Here is a 13,027-nt window from a genome sequence, read left to right on the forward strand (position 1 = left end):
AAGCCATCTTGTCCAACTCTGCACGTCATAGGGAGCCTATAGGCAGAGGTTAGGATATGAGAAGGGGTTTGTTCCTAGTCTTTGTGTTCATGAATTTTACAAACTAATTTATGGAAGTGTTGGCGGTAGAGTAAACAAACAAGTGTACAAAGGGACGATGATGAAGAGGCTGAAGTATTTTCCTCGGTAAACATGCAGTGAGGTGAGTGTATTCGCATCCTTCAGAGTGGGCACAAGAGGGCCATGTGCATCGCACCTTTCCCGAAGGCTCACAGAGATAATGGAATGTCGTCGTCGGCGTTTGCCTGATTCACATGCAAGGCTTAAGTTTATTTTTAAGATCAAAATGCATGCATGTTTTCATAAGCGCACGAGTGCCTAAATGGCTGTGGAATGATGTACGGTGGGACAGATGAGAGAGGGTCTCACCCGCTCTCTCTCCCCCTCCATTTGCAACTCCACAGAGCAGGCGCTGGGCCGACGGCGGTCCGTCGCGGTCAAGGCTGACCGTCACGTTCTCCTTCTTTTAGGAAGGCAGTCAAGGTGAGCCAGGGTCCAGTTTTGTTCTGGTTTGGGCCACGTGTTTTAGCGTATTCATGGTGTCATGAAAAAATAACAAAAGGAAAGTCAAGTGTAGCCCAGCGATGAATAGGATATAAAAACATTCTGTTGATTAACTCAATAGGCAGCATCGAGGTCGATGGATGAAACACATCTGACGTAGGCTGGCGAAGGTTCTGCCGCCGAAGGTGGGGCGTTCAAACGCCTTCTTCCTTAGTGTTTTGGAATCAAAGGTTTATTTTATTGTTTTTAGTGAATTAAGGGTTTTGTCAATAACAAGTGGATGAAAATTGGGCCTTCCGTGCACCAGTGACGCCCACTGGTGGCGGGTGCGTCACAGACGGTGAAGGGTATCCGAGGCCCATCGTGATAGTAGTCTTCCCTCTGCCGTGTCCGACCCTGCAGACCGATGTTGGAAAGAGGCAAAGATCATGTCCTTCTTTCGAGTTTGTGGACTTAGATTTGTCATAACAGGTCAAGTGTAGGATCAGTAAAGACAGGTACAGATCAATCAATAATAGGTAAAGCCAAGGGGGGAAGCACTGTATTGTCCACCTATGAACCTACATGGTGAGGCAAGAAGTAGCAGTAACGTTGAAAACACTGATGCCCATGAAGGAGTCAGGGACCCGGGTGTTGCCCCGGGCTCGTGTCGACACTGATCAGGAAGAGCCGTTCACTTTTCCAGGGCCGCCGTCATGCTCGGAGGAAACCGCATTGGCCTCGTGGACGATCCGTAAACCCCTGAACGAGTCAGCGAAAGGTGGAAAGCAGGGGTCAGCGGAGGCAGGAACGCTCTCCCGCCCCCCTTCCCGCACACCGCCCCCGGCGCACGCCCTCTGACCGCACCTCGGCGTGGCCGGCACCGAGGCCCACGTGAGTAGGAGTCCAGACGCTTGTCTTGGTTTCCCCCTTGTTTTTGAAGGACACTTACATGTATAAAAAGTGCCATTTGGAGTCAAGATTTGGGGACGATAGCCCAGTTACAACTATTGAACTAATGAGACATTATATTAATTATTACATACATGAAATTTAAGATAATAAAGAAATTATTGATGTGAGAATGAGTCTATATGCAGAGGGAGAATATCATAACCCGTCTTGGGTGTTGTGAATAATAGCATTTAAAATTACTATTAGTAAATTAACGAATTAGCCAGTAAGCAGTGTAGAAATGTTGGAGGAAAGGACAATATTGGATCAATGATGACTGAGGGTGGCGTATGAGTCTTAGACTGTGACTACGTGTCTGTAACTCTGAGGTCCAATATAAAAGAAATCTAGTCTATTTTTATAATTGGACCCATGAAATAATCAGTGAACAAACAGGAAATAAAGAGATAAAGGTGGTGAAATATTGTCCGATTATAAAAATAGGTGGCTAGGCAAGGACTAGTATCAATGTATATGTCAACCCCCGACATTGAAAAGGAGTAATGTGGCACAAGGTCATGACTCTGGGACCCCAGCTGATGGCGATAGTGATAAGGGGTAGCCAGGGTTCGTGACCATCAGTGGTCAGGTCGACATTGTTCATTCACTTATGAGAAAGTACACAAGGTCCCTACGCACTGACTACGTGAATGACCGAGTGACAGGCTAGGTGAAGGCAGTGACCGTTGGCATGACGTCTAAGCCTCCGCTGTTGTCCGTTCTGCCCTGTGCTCCTCAGGCGGCCGCGGCGCGCCCTGACGGCAGCCCCTCCCACGGGCAGGAGCCGTGCGGCTGCCTCTGCAGAAGAAGACGGAGGTTAATGTGAGTAACGGGAAAAACTATTTTCTCGATTTCCATGGTTTTTACAAAGATAACTTACCGCATTATTAGAAAGTCTGAAATATAATTAAAGATGGCAGCTGCCTCTCGGTGATAAGTATGGGACATTTGAAACACTATATTGATTTAACCCAATGGGAAACTGATGATTAATGAAAGAGACCCATCGATGTGAGAATAATCCACGTACGGCCTAGAGATACAATGACTCTGCCGGGGGTTTTTAAATCGGAGCTTAGAAATCATTAGTAGCGAATTAATGATTTGATCAATACACCTATAGACGTGACTGAAGGAAAGGAGACAGTATCGGCCCGTGATGACCACTGGGGGCGTATGAGACGTTCACGGTAAACACGTGGCCGACTCCGGGGTTCAGCGTGGGAGAGCGGGGTTCACGCCCACTGGGTAAGGGGGTCCCATGGACAGATGTCAGGAATATACAGGGATCTTGATCTTGGTTGTAGTCTTCCCTGCATTGTCATTCTATTATTATAGTTGGATAAATGGGAGGGTCTACAAACCCACAAATGAATAAAGATGAGTGCAGTGAAGCATTGCCCAATTACATTATGTGATTATGCAAGAAATACTATTGATAGATTATGAAAACCCTGAAGTTCAATTAGAAATAAATGGCCCATGACGGTCCCCTGTATGAGGATGACAAACAGTGTAAGTCACAGGCAGTGTTCAGGTTCTGGGCCAGGTTGCAAGATCGACTCTGCTCTTTTCTTTAAGGGCCACAAACACGCCCAGTTAATGATCGCTCAGACTGCTGGCCAAACAGAATGTGAAGAGCAAGGGGCAATGGCAAGAAGGTCTCGGCTATTTCTTATCATTGGCTTTATGCTTCTCAGCACAGACGCTGGACCTCACGGAAGGACTCCTCCCTGGTCGGGAGCTGTGGGGTTGGCCGGCGTGCGTGGCAGTGCAAGTTCCTGCCTTGGTTCTGGTGCTTTGTCTCAGGGTGTTCACTGTGTTAACAGGAAGTGTGAACTGGAATCAAAGAAGGTAAACCATATCCTGGTAACAGTTATGGGATTCGTAAGAAGCATTATATTGATTGAAACACATTAAAAAACGGAGTGTAATGATGGAGATATTGGTATAGGAATGTTTCTTGATACATGGGAGGGATATTAAGGTCTTGGTGAGCTTTTGGGGGTCATAGAGTTTAACATTTTTCACCAGTGAGTTAGTGGACTAATCACGAAGCCGTGCAGAAGTGAAAGAAGACCAAGTGGTCTTCTGGGTCAGTGGTGATGACCGCCGCGTGTCGGGGGTTCGACACCCACAGTGAGGTCTTCCCTGCACATTTTCATTCCCGAGTAGAGTTGGGCCAGCGAGTGATCAGTGAAGAAATCTATAAAAATGAAGCCGAATGGTCGTTGCCTCATGCAGTTCAAAACGTGTGGGGCTGCAGTAAATCCTATTAATACGACTAGAAAATGTGCAGTCCAAAGGGAAATGAAGGGCACATGACTGGCGAAGGGTGCCGCGTCGCCAGGTCAATTATAGCCCGTGTTTGTGTTCTGGGGCAGAGGGAAGTTCAAGGTACTTTGTTTTGACAAAAGACAATGAGGTCCACGGACCTCAGTGACAGATGCCTGAGTGTCTCCGTGAAGGATGTGAAGTGTAAGGGTCAGTGGGAGGAAGTCTCTGTTTTTATCATCTGCTCTGCCCTCTTCTCCTTGGAGCGGACGCCCTGCAGCCGAACGTGACATTTCCCCGCGGCGCTGGGTGCGCGGTTTCCGTCTGCGTCGCAGAAACACGGAGCCCGGGTGAGTAACGGGCGAAGTCATTGTCTTAGCTTGAGTGGTTTGTTTACGGATGTGCACTGTGTTTTCCAGAAGCAATTAAATGTGACCACAGAAGGTGGAAACAGCCCACTGTAAAACGTCACATTTATTAGAAGCATGTCATTGCCAACCTGTAAATAGAATGCGGAAATCAGCATATTCTGTGTGGAAATGATCTTACGGATTATTTCTTTGTTACTTAACAAATGTTTATGAGACGGGAAAGACAGAGGGGCGGTCAGGGCCCCACGATGACGACGGGGGGACCCTGGGTGCGATGCACTGGAGCTCTGCAGTCCACGCTGAGGTCACGAGTTCATTCCCCGAGTGTCCAGGGATCCTGCAGACGGGTGTCAGGCACACACAGCTGTGCCAGTCTTTGGAGTCACGATTTTCATAATACTTAACAAAGTGTAACAAACAAATGTATAGATGAAGAAAGAAGGAGAGGGTAAGGCACTGTTCTTTGATTAGCACAGAGCAAGGTAAAGAACATGAACACACATTAGGAAGAATACCAGGTGGACCAAAGGTGTTCTGTCTTTGTCTGAAGTTGATAAAAAACAATGAAGTGTAATTGTTAGCTATTGCCTAAGTCAGTTGCATGTTTGAAGGTTATTTTATGAAGTTAAAAGGAAATAAATATCATCATAAATTAACACCTAAATGACTATACAGAGGAAGAGTGACAACGATGAGTAAATGGAGCGAGTCTCAACATTTTCATCAGCTTCTCTGCTCGGTACTATTCGGAAGAGGCGACCAAGCTCGTTTGTTTTGTCCCCTCTGGGACCAGACGGCCGCTCTGCCTTCATACCAGAGACCGCGTGAGTGAACGTCAAAGGTCTGGTTTTGGTTTGCGTCCTTGTTCAGGGATATTTACGGTATTATTAAAAATAATAAATATTATCCAAAGGGTATCTGTTGGCCAATAGTAAATATGCTACAAAGCACTCCCGTGACCCATTGACGTAACACGGAGGCCGGCTGATGAAAGACAGGTAACCCATGTTGGCGGTTCCCACAGAAAGGGCTTCAGGGTTCTCACGTGCTAATAAGTTTTTGTGAATTCTGTGTATATTTTGTTATGATCCCTGAATTAATGAGGTGACCCATACAAACAGAGGAGCGAAGGGAGAGAAAGTAGACTTCCCATGGACCAGCGATGGTGCTGTAGCCGTTGGAATAATGTGTGTTGAACTCTGAGGTCCCTCGCAATGCCTTTGACACTGTAGACGGGTGTTCAGAAAATGCAATGATGGTGTTTTTAGTTTAGCTTCCTAGTTCTCACATTTATTATTACTAATGGGTATTTGGAACCATGAAGGAAATACGAATACTAAAGCAAAAAAGGGTGAAACACTGTGCACAAGTTGATCACACATGGCCAGGAGGGAAACACTATAAACAACTGGAAGCCCCGAGTCTGTTAAGAATGCACTGAGCAGTGGTGTTACCTGTTTGGCTGGGTAAAGACACAGGCTTGCCTTGCGCACGTCACGCTGTGCAAAGTCAGTCAGAAAAAGTCAGGAATCGCGATTTCCCTCCTGTGCGATACGACACTGAAAGTAACAAGTGAAGAAACCAGAGAGACAAACAGAAACTCGGACACACAGACAACAGCATGGCGGTCAGCAGAGAGCAGGGGGCGTGGTTCGACCTTGGGCCCCGGGCACGCCGTGTAAGAGACAGATGACATGCCGTAGAATCGTGCACTGGAAACCTGTATAAGCTCCTTCACCAGTGTCAGCACATTCAATTAAAAAAATAATCAAGAGAAAATGAATTGTTTCGGGTCAGTCTCAAGTCTGAGGTTAAGAGAAAACTCTGTGCCCGGATTTTAAATGCCCGAACAACTCAGGCAGTGAGGTTTGGAAGCGCAGCTCCCGAGAGGGTGATCAGATCTTGGTATTTGCTCACGTTCGGCCTCGCTCTGTGCTTCTCAGAACGGACCCCGGAGCCCAGGAAGCGTCCCCCCACAGCGTCACCTCCAGGGCACCGTCTCCACGTCCGGGGCACGGAGACGGAGGACAGCGGTGGTGGCAGTTCCTCTCTGGTTTCAGTGAGTCTTTTCCCAGAGCATTTCGCATGTTTCTGAAAAGTGCTGTACACAACAAAGAAGGCCAGCGGTGGGCCACGCAGCGATGTTGAATTAATATGAAACAGCACGTTGGTTATCCCTCAAAACATATGAACGAAAGAGGTATATTGATGTAAGAGTGATTTTAGTTACCTAATGGGGATATCAGTGTCTTCTCGGGGGTGTGGGGCTTCACCCAGTTTTAAAATCGCGAGTAGTGGTTCGTCAACAAGCAACGCGGAAGTGAATGAAGAGGAGGGGGCCGGTGTTAGGTCAGCGGTGAGTCACGGCTGCTGAGCAGTGGGGCCTGGTCCCTCGTTCCTGTCGCAGGTGGTGCTTCCCGTCCTAGGGAAAACTGGGGTAATTCAATCCCCGTGTTTTAATTTTGGTACATGGGGATCACGAGTGTTTAATGAAAATGATAAAAAGTAAACTAAGACAAAAAAAGGGATGCTATCGTCAGGTGTCAGGGAGCATTTGTATAAGGGTCTTGTTTTTGGTTTTTATGTTCATGCCTTTCTTTCTGTTTTATAATTGGATCGATAAAATAATCAGTAAACAAATACACAAAGAAATCAATGTGGAGGGAGTGAAATATTTCTGATTACAATTTAGGCAAGGAATTTTACTGATTTTATAGACCACCTGTTTCTCTGGACCAATGTCAGGATGAAAACAAATCGATACAAAGGCCATATTTCTGTACTGATTTCATAGATACGTCATTAGTAATAGAATTGACGAAGTATTAAACAAACAGTTAAAAATGTAAAGAACAGGGCGAGGCAGTGTATAACTGTGAATGGACGCGGTGAGGCCAAGGGTGGTGTTAAGAAACTGAAAAGACACGTTTATGGAGACACGGACGCGGCATGGGTTTCCCGTTGGGCTGAGGGTCACACTGACACGGGTCCGTATGACTCTGTTGTGTTGTCCCGGGTCAGCGTCGAGACCGAGTTTCCCGTCCTGTCAGGGTGACTGCGTGCACATTAGGATAGGAGACGTGTCTCCACCCTGAGTCTGGGGGTGTGCTCGGCCAGGGCCAGTGCCCCTTCGCCCGCCACTGTGAGTGTCACCTGCTCTGCGCTGCGCTCCTCGGACACGCACGAGCCGCCGCAGCGTCTCCGCGGCCACGAGGTCTCTGGCCGCCGCTTTGGAAGGGGAGGATGGAGATTAATGTGAGTAATAGTCCACGTTTTATTTTCTTGGTTAAGGGTTTTTTAAGGTAATTCACTGCATTATTAAAAATTATAAAATATAATTAAATAAGGAATGCATCCCAGTGATAAATATGGGATACATGAACCATTATATTGATTAATCCAGGTATGAAAAGCAGGGATAATCAATCAAAGAGATACACCGATGTAAAAATAATATCTACAGATGAGTGGTGTAATAACTCTTCTTGGGTTTGGTAAGTCATAATGTTTACACACTATTATTAGTGAATTAATGATCTAATCAACAAACGATTAGAAAGAAGACATCGAGGGGCGATAGGGTCACTGATGACCCCCGGTGGCACCTGCATCGTGGGCGGTGACCAAGTGTCTGGACCTCTGGGGCCCGACACCGGGGACGTGGACCCCATGCCCACCGTGGAAAGGGCTGCTGTGCACATGCGTTGGGAACACTCGTGCATCTTCTTTTTGCTGTCAGTGTTCCTGCATTTCCACTCTGTTATCGCAACAGGAGAGAGGCGAGAATCCATAGATGAATGTGTAAGTAAAGATGAATGCAGTGAGGTGTTGTCCAATTAGAAAAGTACGTGATTATTCCAAGAAACCCTGCTGAGGTGTTATGAACATCCGGAAGTTTAATTAGCAGGGAATGGCACACGGCCGTCCCCGGGATGGCTGAGGGTGACGCGGTCAGCGTGAGTCACGGGAGGACATTCACCGCGGTAACAAAACGTGTGAAATAGACTCGGAGAGGGCGAATGGGTTCCTAGTCACAGGTACGGCGTGAATACGAATTGTTCTTTTGATGAATACATATAGGAAAACAGAATAATCAGAGGTGGACATAGGTTGTTGTGAGAATGATTCTCATTATACCGAAAATACCAAGGCTTTGTTGGGTTTTTCAATGCTCGGGTTCTGAAGTGCTAATCAGTGAGTGGGCGGATTCATCAGTCCTCAACGTGGGAATGAATGGGGACGCGGTGGTCTTCCGGGCCAGCAGGGCCCCTGCGGGGGAGGGGCGCGAAGGACAGCAGCCCGCGCGCACTCGGAACTTGGAGTCTCTCTCCCCGCGCAGAGCCGGCCTCACTCCGTCGTCCTCGGCTGTGCCCCTTCCCGCTCCGAGCAGCTGCCACGGTCCCCGCGCTCCGGCTGCCTCCGTGTGGTCGGAGCGGGGACACCCCTGGCGGCCACGTCAGTATTTTGGCTTGGGCGGCTTGTTTGAGAGTATTCACTGTATTATTCAAAATATTAAATATGATAAGGCCCTGGCTGGTGCAGCTCAGTGGATTGAGCTCAGGCTGCGAACCAAAGTGTCGCAGGTTCAATTCCCAGCCAGGGCACATGCCTGGGTTGCAGGCCATGACCCTCAGCAACCGCACATTCATGTTTCTCTCTCTCTCCCTCCCTTCCCTCTCTAAAAATAAATAAATAAAATCTTTAAAAAACCCCACAAAATATTAAATATAATGAAATAAGGCCAAACAGTAATGTAAAATATCAGGTTGATATGAAACATTACATTGATTAATGCATAAATGCAACCTCGAGGCCAGGTTTTGAAACAGAGTTGGTCAAAATCCTTGTCTGGGCCTCTGTGCTTTTTGGGGGGGGGGGAGGCAGGCATCCCGTGTGTTACTGAAAAGCGCCACGTGTGATAAAGGTGGTCGCTGTAGCACACTGACTGGTAAGTGTTGAATTCATCTGAAACATAAAAATACGGGATATTTAAATGAAAGAAAGAGGTATTGAGGTGAAAATAATTCTGTGTACAGAATAGGGATCTCAGGGCCGTTCTTGAATAAGGGGGTTTACAATTGTTATTGGTGAGTTAATGAATTTGGTACTTTGGAACAGATAAATCCATAAGTAAGGGAATGGACCGAGTGCATTGTGTCAGTTTTGACGGTAGGAGGTGGTGGTCAGTGATTGTCCTGAGTCCGCTGCAAGTTTGAACTTGATTTTTATGCAGAGAAAAAGAAAGATTTTACCATCAGTGAATAAATACCTAAATAACTACGGAAACGTTAGGTTCACGGAGATAATGTCTCCACCTCGTTTCCATGTGCCGATTTCACTAAGAGAGACAGAGGTAAAGGAATCCATCAGTCAGTCAGGCAACGCCACACAGCGGTGGATCGAGGGGGACACGAGGCAACAGAAACCCTTTCCTCTCTCTTTCCCTTTTTGGCAATGTACAGTCGCACGTATTTTATTTTAAAAATTTTAAGTTATTAAAAATGGTTCCCATGTTTTCCTTTTTTCCCTCTGTTTTCTACTCCACAGAACAGACCGCTCGGGCCCATGACCATTCCGTAGTGACCGAGACCCTGGAGGTTCCGGGCGGGTCAGGGCCCGAGTTCTGTGTGTGTCGGGCGGGCTGTCGGGGCACTCAGTGTGGGACGGAAGGCCGGGCGCAGACTCACGGGAGCCACCGGAGGACCAGGGGCGAGGCCGTGTCCTCAGGGCAAGGTCGTGATGAGGCCCATGCAGCACAGCAGCCGCCGCCACCGCCGCCCTGTCGGTGCTGGTGTTGGGTGGCTCGCTGGAGGGCGTTTATTATATTTTTATTTGTTGTTTTTTTTTTATTAGAGAGAGGGGAAGAGAAGGAGGGGGAGAGAAACATCAATGTGCGGTTGCCTCTTGAGCGCCCCCTACTGAGGACCTGGCTCACAACCCAGGCATGTGCCCTGACTCAGAATCAAACCGGCGACCCTTTGGTTCTCAGTCTGCACGCAATCCAATGAGCTACACCAGTCAGGGCCCATTTATTATATTTTTAAAGTGGATAAGTGAATACTTTAATAAAATGGAGGTCCATTCAAGAGCCAGAGATAAGGATGTGACGTAAACCATTGTTTACGCTTAATTTCTTCCGAGGTTGCCCGATGTTCAATGAATTAAATCCTATTGTAGGCTGTTTCATTTGCCAGCATCTTCTCACGTTCCACAGGATTTGGGGCGCGCCACAGCTGATGAAGCGGTTCTCCAGTTGTGAGGGTGTCTGCCCTGCCCTCCGGGGAAGGAGTGCATCGTGCTATGTAAGTGGTAACATTCTAGCGTTGAGTGGTTAGTCCACGGGTTTCCATTATATCGTTAAAAAAAATGTGATTAAATCTTTAAGTGCCACATATAGATTCACGAGGAGAATATGTTGTGAGCCAAAGCATACAATAATCCAGTTCAGCACAAAGGAACTGCAAGAAAAAAGTCAGCTTTTCCCATCCATTTCAAAACTTAAATGTCTCATTTTACGTTTTTGTCTCATTGATTTTTTAAAAATTTTTATTAAGTGTATTGGGGTGACAGTGGTCAGTGAGATCACGTAGGTTTGGGGTGTACAGTTCTCTAACACACCACCTGTACGCTGCAGTATGTATTTACCGCCCCAGGGTGCATCTCCCTTTGTCCCCGCGTGTGTCCCCTGTACCTCTTCCACTTCCTCCCGCCTCCTTCCCTCTGTTCGCCGCCACCCTGCTGTCTGTGTCCGAGGGTTTTTGTCTGTAGACACCCCCTTCTCGATAAAGACCGAGGCTCTGTCTCACTCTGGGAGCCGGTTTTCCAGCTGCCGAGCAGGGTAGTGGTTGGTGGATGTTCACTGTGACATCCCCAAACGGTTTAAATTAAATGCGGAAGAGCCGCTCCTGGACCAATGATGTAAGTGGAATGCATCTGAATGGCAATTATGATCAGTCTGTTTGAACCACTGAGGTCCGCTGCAGAAAGAGAACGACCATGTGACTCTTGGGGGAGTCATCTTAGGGAAGTTTGAGTTTAGTTGAGAGGGCTCGTGGCTGTTGATCTCATGTCATCAGTGAATACATGAGTGGATAATAAAAATATATTCCTAAGTAAAGAGGAGAGCTCAGGGCACGGATCAGTTTTGAGGATACTGGGGATTCAGCTCTGGAATGCCTCAGTCCGCTGAGACACAGCAGCGGAAGTTGTCACTACTGGTGTGAGGAGTGGCGAGACGATGGTGAAATTACACAGATGTTCGCTGGGCGAATCGGCGCCGAGCATGAGCCGACGCCGCGCGTGCTTCACGCCCCGTTGTGCATCTGTCTTGTGTCCCAGGGCGGTGGCGTCTCGGCCATCTCAGTCCGTCCTCATCAGTGACGAAGACGCCCCGTGGAGCCCCGGGGCCGGGAGACCGCAGACCTGGGTGAGTAATCCAGTCGGCTCGTGCTCTTGGCTTGGTCATCTTGTTGTTTACGGGTTACGGTCACATGGTCTGAAAGAACAGTTGGTCTCGCGCCGTCACGGAATGGAGTCGGGGAATGCCGTGTATGGACCGATGCGAGTTTGTGGTGACAAGGGTCGTGGTTCATGCATTCGGTGAAACCGAGGCCCCTTGAGCCCATCGGCTTGGGGGGCCGCCCCGTGTCCGGGGAAGCAGACCAGAGACACCGTCCAGTCTCGGCCGGAGAGCCCGTTCTCCTCTGCTTCCCGAAACAAGCAGAAGTAAATATCCGGGAAAAATTACAGTGTCCGCTCGTGGTCAGTGCTGTACTGTTGATGAAACGAGGGCTTGTTGAACTCGGCTCGACTGTTTTACCGTCCCGTGTCAGGAGTGCGCAGAGAGAGTTAAATCCCAGTCAACTCGCTCCCACTTGCCTGGATGTGGAGTCTTTGCTGTTGACTTAACTCTGGAAAACAAGGCACTGGCCAACATAATACACAAGGGAACATTCACAAATCAAGAAAATTAAAATGACCAAGAGCATTCCAATGAGAAAATTTCACAAAACAGGAATTCCGATCAGCCCAACTGGGCTTCTCTGAAACCCACGTGACCGGAACGATGTGATCCGTCACCGCTGAGAGCGGCGAGGCCCGACGCAGGTGTGAGAACGTCCACTCTCCCCGCCCCGGCGGCGTGCCGGGCACGCGGCCACGGCCGCTGCCGTCGCTGTCGTTGTTTAGTAGGTCAGTCTACGGAAAGGCAAATTACACGGGGCGGAATCACGGACCAGTGATGAAAATGGGTTTTGAAACAAGGGCTGTGGTTATTGTAGTTCTGCACCACTGACATTTTTGATATGAAACATTTATCTTTTTACATCTGTGTTCTAAGCGTGCACAGTATGTGGCCCTACTACGCACGTTATACTGAACTCGTTTGGGTATTTTTGCATGCCTCTTATGTGAATTGTTTTTTCCCCTGTCTCTGGCATAAGCCCCAAAATTAAGGTCTTAGTAAATCAAGACCTGATGTATTCGGAGATGCCGTCAGGAGGCCCCGCGCTCCCCATTTTAAACCATTACGGCACTTTGTTGTTGGAGAGCGTTAGCGACAATGACTGAGGCTGAGGCAGTAATTTCAGTCCCACAAGTGAGTAAGGCTCTGCGCTGGGCAGGACCTTCGGGTCTGAGCCCCACCCGGGCCCAGCCGGCAAGGAGCCCTTTGGGGTCAGGTGGGAGCTACCTGCACACATCACAATCCCATACGACAGGGCAGGTACACAGGCTTCCCCAAGCACGGGGGGGGGGGGGCCCTCAGCTTAGTCTCAAGCACCAGACACTTGATGGAAGAGGTGACGCTTGATTCAGCGAAAAGCTCACAAGGCTGCAAGCCCCGTGACGGGGAAGCCGTGTTCGCCTTCCGCTGCGCCTGGCCGGTA

General features: G+C 48.4%; 2 non-coding genes and 1 pseudogene across 2 annotated transcripts; all 3 read left to right on the top strand.

The window, feature by feature from the left end:
• The first annotated feature begins 1,760 nt into the window (after positions 1–1,760).
• On the top strand, positions 1,761–1,832 carry LOC123809008. Its single transcript, XR_006783888.1, has one exon. It is a non-coding gene; the product is annotated as a small nucleolar RNA SNORD113/SNORD114 family (small nucleolar RNA).
• Positions 1,833–2,646: 814 nt separating this feature from the next.
• LOC123809019 lies at positions 2,647–2,704 on the top strand (annotated as a pseudogene).
• Positions 2,705–7,720: 5,016 nt separating this feature from the next.
• Positions 7,721–7,792, top strand: LOC123809016. Its single transcript, XR_006783894.1, has one exon. It is a non-coding gene; the product is annotated as a small nucleolar RNA SNORD113/SNORD114 family (small nucleolar RNA).
• The last annotated feature ends 5,235 nt before the right edge of the window (positions 7,793–13,027 follow it).

The sequence above is a fragment of the Phyllostomus hastatus genome, unplaced genomic scaffold (genome assembly GCF_019186645.2).
Source record: "Phyllostomus hastatus isolate PE091 unplaced genomic scaffold, TTU_PhHast_1.1 phas_scaffold_501, whole genome shotgun sequence".
Classification (NCBI taxonomy): Eukaryota; Metazoa; Chordata; class Mammalia; order Chiroptera; family Phyllostomidae; genus Phyllostomus; species Phyllostomus hastatus.